An 11,043-nucleotide genomic window follows, 5' to 3' on the forward strand; every position below is an offset into this window, starting at 1 on the left:
GGAGGATCCCACATGCCGCGGAGTGGCTGGGCCCGTGAGCCATGGCCGCTGAGCCTGTGAGCCATGGCCGCTGAGCCTGCGCGTCCGGAGCCCGTGCTCCGCAATGGGAGAGGCCACGGCTGTGAGAGGCCCGCGTACCGCAGGAAAAAAAAAAAAATTCTAGAGATCTGTTACACAGCAATGCGAATATAGTTAACACTGCTTAACTGTACACTTAAAAACGTAAATTTTATGTTATGTGCTTTTTACCACAATTAAAAATTCTCCCCACGGAAAGATTTTAAAATATATTTTACCAGCCCTTCTAGTTGTTCTCAGCAAGAGGGTTGTTCTGACGTAAGCTAGGCAGTCATAGCCAGAAGCCATGAAGGCTTTTCTATTTTTGTTTTTAATAAAGTTGTTTACTTCCCTGTTTCCATTCTTTTCCCCCTCTAGCTAATTCTTGACTTAGTAGTCAGAGCTTGATTTTTAAAATATAATCAGAGTATTCTACTCCTTTGTTTAAAAAACTATCAGTGGCTTCCAATTGTGCCTACAATAAAATACAGCATCTGTAGGAAAAACCTGTCTACCTCGCCAGCATCCTCTTCAGGCTCTTTCTTTTTCATTCATTATGATCCAGCCACATTGGTCTTTTAGTTCCTCCAACAAACTGAGCTCTTTTTCACATGAAGGGCTGTACACATACTGTGCCCTCTTTTTGCCTGGAAAGTTCTACCCCCCACTGGCTATCTTCCAGTTATCTTTGATATCTCAGATTAAATATCACTTCCTTAGTGAGGACATCCCTGACTACACAAGCCCAAATAGGTACTTCTATTATATGAAATTCACTGTATACTTCTTTCCTTTGTAGCTCTCATCAAAACTTTGGATCATTTATTTAGGGGTTACTTGCTTAATCATTGCTTATCTCTCCCACTAGATTATAAACTCTATAAACATCCATGTCTCTTTGATACAGTTCAATGCCAAGTATAGTGCTTGGTATACTATATATATTTATATATATTTGTTGAAAGAATAAACCAATAATTATTTTTTCAATTGCTCTATAATATTCATTTGACAGGAAAATTATTTCCTCTTAGTCAGGAGGTGGCATTGTTGGTTAAAGAATGTGTAAGTGGAAAAAAAAATCACTTAATAAAGTGGCTTTTTAAATTAGTCACTTCTTCTGCCACTATTTAATCAGGACCTTCTCTGTTTGGTACACCATAGTGACTAAAATCTTCCAAAGAGCCCAGTTGTCTGATAAGATATATTATTAAGATAATTTTAGTTAGGGAGTGGCAAAGTACAGTCAGCAGATCCACTATCTGCTTTTGTAAATAAAGTTGTTTTTGGAACACAGTCACGCCCATTTATTTGCATTTTTGTCTATGGCTGCTTCACAATACAATGGCAGGGTTGAGTGGTTGCAACAGTGACCATACGGCCCACAAGCCTAAAATATCTATCTGGCCCTTTAAGAAAAAGTTTGCCAACCCTTGTTTTAACTCCAAAAGAGCAAAATGAACAATATACATATACACACATACATATATATGTTTTTCTACATAAGTTTTAGTTTACAGAGTGGGTTGAAATAACCTAATTAAAAAAAATAACTACCTTAGAAAAATCTTACAATCAACATATTAAAGTAATCCACAAAGATACTTCTGTGTCCTTCTCAGGAGGCACTGGTGGCAGCCTAAAGCAGTCACGTGAACCCACGTGCAGCTAATAACAAAGAAAAGTAGGCAAAATATAATAAAGATAACTTTTTAAAGATCTGAAAGACAATGAATTTAGGCAGAAACCACAGAATTTACTCAGCAACTGGTGATAATTATGAATCTGTGGCTTTTTACCTGACAGTGTCCCTCACCCCTTCAAATACAGGAGTGAAACACTGCAGTCTTTTTTTTTATATGTATATATGTTTACTTATTTATTTTTGGCTGTGTTGGGTCTTCATTGCTGCGCGCGGGCTTTCTCTAGTTGCAGTGAGCAGGGGCTACTCTTCCTTGTGGTGCGCGGGCTTCTCATTGCGGTGGCTTCTCTTGTTATGGAGCATTGGCTCTAGGTGCGCAGGCTTCAGTAGTTATGGCATGCGGGCTCAGTACTTGTGGCTCACGGGCTCAGTAGTTGTGGCTCGCAGGCTCTAGAGCGCAGGCTCGGTAGTTGTGGTGCATGGGCTTAGCTGCTCTATGGCATGTGGGATCTTCCTGGACCAGGGATCGAACCCATGTCCCCTGCATTGGCAGGAGAATTCTTAACCACTGTACCACCAGGGAAGTCCCAACACTGAAGTCTTATTGGCTCAAGGTGGTAGCAAACTAAGTTCAAGGTTGTTAGAAGAGAACCTGGAAACTTGGGAGGGAGTCCTGAAACAAAGGACCCACAGAAGGGAAAAGATCCAAAATCCAAGTAAAAACTCTATCAAAATCCTTGGCTGCATTCAACTACATGCGCAGGACCTGCTGAAATATAGCAATAGCAGTCAGGAGTCCTTGGAAAACAATAGCATTGGGTGAGAGGTGTGTTTGCTGCCCTCTGACAACATATATTCCCCAACAGATGTGCACCTCAGGCAGCAAAAGCTGAAGCCCTATGGGTTTAAGATAGCAGAGAACAGAGACAGGGCTAGCAGAGAGAGTAGCTTGACATTTAGAAGGGAAAACTGATCATTAGGGGAACAGCGAAGAGGGTGAACCCCATAATCTGAGCAAAAACATTGGCCAAATCTTTGTTTAAATGGAGAACTAAGCAGAAATATAAGCTACTACACTCTACAGGGTTTGAGTCTAGGCAACTTCACTTCTTTCTAAATTAAAGCCACAATAATTTTCTTAAGAATGTAACAGAATTCAGAATGTCAGTGAACTTACTTTTTTTTTTTACAACAAGTGGTAAATTTTAACTGACTAAAATCTGACAGAATTAGAAAGAAGAAATAGATAAAATAATTATAGTTGCAAATTTTAACATGTCCCTCTCAGTATTTGGTATAACAAGTAGACAGAATATAGAACTGAAAGATACTCTTAACCAGCTTGTCTTGATTGATATTTATAAAACATTTCACCCCAAAACAGCAAAATAGACTTTTTTTTCAAGTATACAAGGAATACCCAGCAAGACAGGCCACATGCTAGGCCATAAAGCAAGTCTCAGTACATTTAAATGGATTGAAATGTTACAGTTATATTCTCTGACCACAATGGAAATTTTCTAAATATTAGCATGAATCTCAAGGGCATTATGCTGAATTAAGAAAACTAGTCTAATAACTTACATACTACATGAGTCCATTTATTTGACATTCTTGAAAAGATAAAACAACAGGGATAGAGAGCATGTCAGTGGTTATCAGCGTTCAGGGGTGGTTGGTAGACATGACTACAAAGGGATAGGGCAAGAATTTGGCGGGGGGGTGTTAGGGGAATGGAACTATTCTGTATCCTGATTGTGGTGTTCCTTATACAAAATCTATACATATGCTAAAACTTATAGAACTGTATACCAAAAAGAAAGTCAATTTTACTGTATGTTAATTTTAAAATGTAGTGGTGGGACTGGCCTTCTTGTGCATCTGGTTCTAGGATTCAAATGATGTCAGGTCTTGACTTTTCACTGTTTCTCTTCCAACTCTTGCAGATTTTGCTACATTCTTCAGGTTGCATATGCTAGCCCTTGGCAACTTCAGGCTCATATCAGCACAATGTCACATCTAGCAAAGGAGAGATGAAGAGCATGCTTAACTGATAGCTCAAAGAGAAGTCCCAGAATTGTCTTGTAGGCCTTGATTAGCCTTACTAGGATACTTTGCACATTTTTAACCAATCGTTGTAATTAAGGGGGTGAGAGGGATGCCCTGATTGTCTTAGTGCACATCTCCACCCCTGGCTCCAAGGGGGTTTAGAGGAAGAGGTAACTTCATAGAAAACACATGGCCTAAGACGGGAGGAGAAACAGATCCTCACATGAAAACCAGAGTACTGTTATCCCAAGATGAGGGCTTAGATGGCAGGAGGCAAAAGCATTACATGGCCATTACATTAAACAGCCATTTGGTCATTTGCAGTCAAGCAGACCACACTGTCACTATTTGCCAGGTACTAGAGCAAATAATTATTTGATTATTACAGTAGGATGATTTTTTTAAAAAAGATCACCATTTCAAAATTCCTTTTAGAACAATTTCATTATTTAGATGCTTCTTATGTTTAGGCTCCAGGATAAAAGAGCTTCTAAGATTTTAATAATTTATTACAGGTTCTCAAAGGAATTATGCAATTAACTGTTTTCTCTAATCAAAATGAAGATTATCAAAAGAGAGAAAAAACTGGGGGGGAAATTTGAAAGGTGATCAGTTTGAAGGGTGATGATTTAAACAAGAAATTCTCTTGGCAGGAATATGGTTTGGAGAACCTCAGGAGTGTGAGGGAAAGTTTTCTCTATCACCAAAGTTTGAGATTCACAGTGGTGTTAGGTGTATCCCTCATGATTTTTCCGTAGTCAGCTAGATATCTCCACAGGGACTTCCCACAGGCATCTTATCCAATTCAATTCGCCTACAAGTGAACTCATGAGCTTCCACTCCAAAACCTGCTTCTCATCCTGTATGCAATCCATGCCTTAGTAAATGGTTTCATTTCCCACAGAAGCCCTCATTCTCCCTCCATCCGTCAGTCACAGGGTTCAGCTGACTTTAACAATGTCTTTCAAATTGATCCCTTCTGTCCTTCCCACTGTAATGGGGATTACTTGTTTGGCCTATTACACTTTCTCCTAAACGGCCTCCGGTGTCACTTACCACCTTGCATACTGTTAAGAAAAGCATTTTCCTAAAATACAATGGAATTTCCTCCCTGTATTGCTTAACTATGCTTCAGTGAGGAAAAACACCCAGATGTTGAGTAGTTATCCTTGAACCGTGGGATTGATGATTTGATGTTTTTGTTCTTATACATTTTGGCATTTTACAATATTTAGTAATGAGCGGAAGAAAAAGATTCAATGCTTTCCATCACCTACTTAGCATGGTATACAGGCCCTATGAGACCCCACACCACCTCTCCATCTTGGCCTACTCCCCCTGACTCCAGTGAATACTCTTTGTAGACCAGTGGCTTACAAAATGAGCTTAACAAAGTCTCTTCCTGGAAGTGCCTTGGAGGTCACAGCAGGGGATTAAGGGCTCTCCTTCACTCAGAGGATCCCCTTGCCCCTGTCTTTTATTTCTTAATGTATTGGGCTTTTTCATGATATTTCCTTTAAAAAATGTATTTTGCTTCTAATTAAAGGTTTAAAAGTGGTTATCCCAGTTACCATCAAGAAAGCATTTTCTGATCTTGCCGTGCTCTTTCTCTCCTTCATAACTTTTACTTGCTGTTTCTTGTACCTCTGATGCTGTTTCCACCTTTATCTTTTGGTAAACTCTTCCCCTTCAAAACTTACCTTTTAGGGCTTCCCTGGTGGCGCAGTGGTTGAGAGTCTGCCTGCTGATGCAGGGGAGGCGGGCTCGTGCCCCAGTCCGGGAAGATCCCACATGCGGCGGAGCGGCTGGGCCCGTGAGCCATGGCCGCTGAGCCTGTGCGTCCGGAGCCTGTGTTCCACAACGGGAGAGGCCACAGCAGTGAGAGGCCCGCATACCGCAAAAACAAAAACAAACAAACAAAAAACTTACCTTTTAGAGTGAGGGGGGTCAGAGTGCGCAGGGTGGTAAATCTTTTGTGAAATCCCCCCTTATGATGTGAAACTGAGCTAGTCACTCCTTTCTCTGTTCCTCAGCCTCTATCCAGTCACTAGATTCATTTATTTCTGTGTTCCATAAACATACATTCCATGTGTCAAGAACTATGCTAAGCTCCCCAATGCTAGGTTTTCCAGCTGTGCTGCTGGGGTCTTCAGGGGAGGGTAGGAAGGAAGCCCTGACTCACCATCTCAGGATCTGTTTTATTTCTTTCATGGATTGAGCCTCTGCCTAAGATTTCCATTCAGAAAGGTTTCTGCCACGAATAATAAGCAAATAAATAGTTTGAAAATCGCAACAACAAAAAAAAAGAACTATGCTGAGGACTGGGGTGCAAGGTTGATCAGCACACGGACTAGCCCTGAGTTAGGTCCTCCTGCTTTGTGTTTCCATAAAACTCTGTTTCATCTTTTATAGCACTGATCACGCTTCGCTTCTTTGCCATTCCCTGCTGGACTATAAAACAGCGTGAGGGAAGCGAATCTTCTGTCTCATCATCTCTCCATGCCCACCAACTACCACAGAGCCTAGAACACGGTAGGTGCTCAAAAATTATTTATTGAACCCTTGTCCTTAAAGTCGACACAAATTGGTGGGGGCAGACATGATGGAACAATATATTATTTATTTATTGCACAGAGATTACTGGTGGGAAGATGAAAGCGGTGCTGGTCATTTCTACCCTAGCAGTTCTCCTATGATACAGTTTATTTCTTTGAGCCATTTTTCTTGCTGTCCCTGAAGGCTTTTGATTGAATGCAGGAAAATAAACAATTACAGAGGTTGTAGATGATCTTATCTTTCTACAGAAGAGATTGACCTTATTTTTTGGCAGGCAATTAAAGTAGGGCAGATCAGTTCATTACAGTGAGGGCTGAGCTCATGTGAGGCTGGGCTGCAGTCTTACAGCAGTTGCTCTACCTCTAGATTACACTCGGGGGATGCCTTCCAAGAGTATCAGTTGAGAGGGATGAGTTGTTTCCTGGATTACCTCATTCTGGCAGATGTTCAGCTCCAACTTCTGGGTACGGGAAACTCTGATTTGCTTTTTAGCCACTTTCTGCTTGGTTCTATAGCCTCTAATCCATGTATCTTAAGAATCAGTACATACCTCAAACTGAAATCAAGTGTCAGGGGACTCCCCTGGGGGCACAGTGGTTAAGAATCCACCTGCCAATGCAGGGGACACAGGTTCGATCCCTGGTCCAGAAAGATCCCACATGCCGCGGAGCAACTAAGCCTGTGTGTGCCACAACTACTGAGCCTGTGCTCTAGAGCCTGGAAACCACAACTACTGCACCCACGTGCCACAATTACTGAAGCCCACGTGCCCTAGAGCCTGCACACTGCAACTACTGATCCCATGTGCTCTAGGGCCTGCGTGCCACAACTACTGAGCCCACGTGCCACAACTACTGAGTCCACACACTGCAACTACTGAAGCCCGTGCGCCTAGAGCCCATGCTATGCAAGAAGGAAAGCCGCCACGATGAGAAGCCCGTGCACCACAACGAAGAGTAGCCCCCGCTCACTGCAACTAGAGAAAGCCCTGCACGCAGCAACGAAGACCCAACGCAGCCAAAAAAAAAAGCATAAATCAAGTGAGTGTCAGGAGCTAAGTTCACCTCTGTATCTCCCTTAGTGCCAAGATCTTGGCTCAAGTCCTGGCTGCTCAAACTCCACTTGTTCTCTGTACCGCCATGAGATTGCTGAAATCTGCTGGTTGCTCTGCCTTTTGGCCCCTACTCCAGTTCTTTCTGTTGTAGAATCCTCGGCCAGTGCTCTCAAGTATTTGTTTTATCATGAAGTTATTTTCACTTAAACAATAATCAAACATTAATAATAATACAGGTTCAAGAGTGTGTTAATTAAAATGAGAATGTATAAAGGAAACACCATTCTAAAAATGAATAACATAGAGTATTCAGTAGAACAAATTCAAAATAAATAAATACACGCAGCTCTGTTTCCAAATAGCAAAAATGGCTGCACATCAGTTTGAGTCAAATAAGCAACCAAACAAGAGTATGAAAACTCCTAGAATTTTATTCTAAAATCCTGAAGTTGACTATGAAAGTAAAATTTTTCTATGTTTAAAAAAGTTTATAAATTAGGGCTTCCCTGGTGGCTCACTGGTTAAGAATCCACCTGCCAATGCAGGGGACACGGGTTTGATCCCTGGTCCAGGAAGATCCATGCCGCGGAGCAACTAAGCCCATGCACCACAACTACTGAGCCTGCACTCTAGAGCCTGTGTGCCACAACTGCTGAAGCCCACGCGCCTAGAGCCTGTGTCTTGCAACAAGAGAAGCCATGACAATGAGAAGCCCGCACACCGCAATGAAGAGTAGCTCCAGCTCGCTGCAACTAGAGAAAGCCCATACACAGCAACAAAGACCCAACTCAGCCAAAAATAGAAACAAATAAATAAATTTATATTTTAAAAAAGTTTATAAATTATATGACTTGCAGTTTCATAAAATTCTGAATGAATGTTCTATCCAGGACAAAATAGATCCCTGAGCAACATATCATATTTGAACAAGGCCCCTGAATGTCACAGATATCAGTCACAAAAGTAAACACTTATCCATGGCAGACTGAGTAAAGATTTCAGTGTGATATTCTAGAAGGTCAAGACTATAAATCACTTTTACTATACACAGCTCTACACACAGAGTTTTTTGTGGGAATTCTTGGGTTTCCACTTTACACATCATCTATCACCTAATGTGTGAAGTCAGTTCAGACATATGCAAAAAGTTGTACAAGTTACTGTATTTACAAAAAATGGCACAAAAGTGAATTCAACAGTCTATGCGTGTACATACTTCATTCACCTCTTCAACAAAAACAAAAAGATATTCTAACACTACAGAAGTGAAAAACACTAGGTACCATGGGCTCGCTTACATAAGCATTAGGGTCACACAAGGTTACACCAGAATAGGCAAATATTGCCCAGGAAAAATTCTATTTTTAAAAATGAAACAAGTTTAAGGCAAATCAAGTTCAGCTACAGGGACACAAGTCTTTCATACCTGCTTGAAATATGTGATGTCTTCTAATCTGTGGTCTTAAACTAATGTTTTACAAAATCCAAAAAGAAAAAGACAGAGGAAAGTAACAATAGAGATTATATGAAATAAGAAAAATATTAAAAGTTTAAAATTAAGTGAAGAAACCCAAAACATTAAAATCATAAAATTTGCTTATTATTTGTTAGAACTAGTTCTACACTAGAAAATAGGAAATATATACAGTTGTTTTCAGAAAATTACTTTATACTGCTCTGATGTGTCTTTTTCACTGGTGCATTGTTTAATCCAAAAATTATACACATTCAAATTTTAAGATTATACCCCTTCAAGAAACAGCACATCTCACTGCTACTTATCAAGCTGTCCCAATGACATAGTGTATGAAAGGAAACAAATAGCTGAGAAGTAATATATTAAGAAGAAACAATAAAAATGAGAAGATTCCCAATTCAGTTATTTTACTCAGCCAGACAGTTCACTAGCCACAGCAATGGTCTCTGTTTGGAAGTTCCCGTCGAGTAGGAGACATGGTCCCTAGACACCTATGTCTCATCTGAGGCTGCAGTAGAAGTTGCTTGAGGGGCAAGATAGAGGCAGGGGATTAAGAGGTACAAACTACTGTGTACAAAATAAATAAACTACAAGCATATATTGTACGACATAGGGAATGTAGCCAGTATTTTATAATAACTATAAATGGAGTATAACCTTTAAAAATTGTGAATCACTTTTTTGTACACCTGAAACATATAATATTGTATATCAACTATACCTTGATAATAATAAAAATAAAAGAAATTGCTTGATCTTAATTTTTTCTTTATCCATGTTGTAATTCTCAGAATTTTTTAAAAGGCTTTTTTGCAACTCTTTCCTCAAGAGCTCTGCCCCCAGACTTTCTTCTCAGATGAAGATAGCTCGCTTTCAACTTTGCATCTTCATTTTTCTCTAGACTAGGCACTTTTTCTCTCATTTCCTTCATCTCAGCAAAGATGTCGTGGGAAGGTCTGCAGATCCAGGGCTCCCTCATACACCTGACACTGGGAAAAGCAAAGAACATGCCATCTCTTCCAGTGACTTCCCCCTATCATTATTTAGAAGTGTATTTCATAATTTCCAAAGAAGTGGCGATTACACTAATTATCTTCTTGTTATTGATTTCTAGCTTCATTCCACTATAGCCAGAGTCAAACTCTATGACTTACATTCTTTAAAGGCTAACATACGGTGAATTTTTGAAAATGCTTTGTATGTATTGAAAAAGATTGTGAGGCATCTCTCTCGAATGGTGAATCCTCTGGTTATCGCTGCCATCCTGGCCTTGGCGGTGCTGATTTCGAGACCCTCCGGAGCAGAGTTCCATGCAGCGGGATGTGTCGGAGTCCCTGGCTTGGCGCCCTGTGCTCTCAGGCCTCTGCGGGCCGCAGAGGGGCTCGATGATTGGGAATGGGGCTGGCAGGGGTACAGGCAGCCTGTGGTCGGTGACGACTCTGGAGGTCCAGTGTGTCGCAGTGACCTCTAAAACATGGTTTGCTATTCACTTGACCCAGAAAACCCCACAAACTCATGCAAGTCAAGAGATTCAAATCTTCGTGTTCACTTTCAGAACACTCGTGAAACTGCCCAGGCCAGTAAGGGTATGCATATCCGTAAAGCCACCAAGTATCTGCAAGATGTCACTTTAAAGAAGCAATGTGTGCCATTCCGTCGTTACAATGGTGGAGCTGGTAGGTGTGCCCACGCCAAACAGTGGAGCTGGACTCAGGTCGGTGGCCCAAAAAAAGTGCTGAATTTTTACTGCACATGCTCAAAAATGCAGAGAGTGATGCTGAACTTAAGGGCTTAGCTATAGATTCTCTGGTCATTGAGCACATCCAGGTGAACAAAGCCCCCAAGATGCGGCACAGGACTTAACAGAGCTCATGGTTGGATCAACCCATGCATGAGCTCTCCCTGCCACATTGAGATGATCTTTACTGAAAAAGAAGAGACTGTTCCTAAACCAGAAGAGGAGGTTGCCCAGAAGAAAAAGACATCCCAGAAGAAACAAAAACTTATGGCCTGGGAATAAATGCCGCAAAAAATAAATGCAAATAAAAGTTTAATAAATAAATAAAAAGAATGCGTATTTGGTAGTTGGGTGCTTCTAGATGTTTTAATTAGGCCAAATGCATTAATCATCTCATTTAAATATTCTGTATCATTGCAAATATTTTGCCTGTTTCTATCAGTTATTAAGAGAAGTATGTTAAAAATCTT

The 11,043-nt window shown here is 40.7% G+C and overlaps 1 pseudogene; it reads left to right on the forward strand.

The window, feature by feature from the left end:
- The first annotated feature begins 10,309 nt into the window (after positions 1 to 10,309).
- Positions 10,310 to 10,855, forward strand: LOC112391002 (60S ribosomal protein L17 pseudogene; annotated as a pseudogene).
- The last annotated feature ends 188 nt before the right edge of the window (positions 10,856 to 11,043 follow it).

Source organism: Neophocaena asiaeorientalis, unplaced genomic scaffold (assembly GCF_003031525.2).
Source record: "Neophocaena asiaeorientalis asiaeorientalis breed wild unplaced genomic scaffold, Neophocaena_asiaeorientalis_V1.1 scaffold418, whole genome shotgun sequence".
In the NCBI taxonomy this organism is placed as follows: domain Eukaryota; kingdom Metazoa; phylum Chordata; class Mammalia; order Artiodactyla; family Phocoenidae; genus Neophocaena; species Neophocaena asiaeorientalis.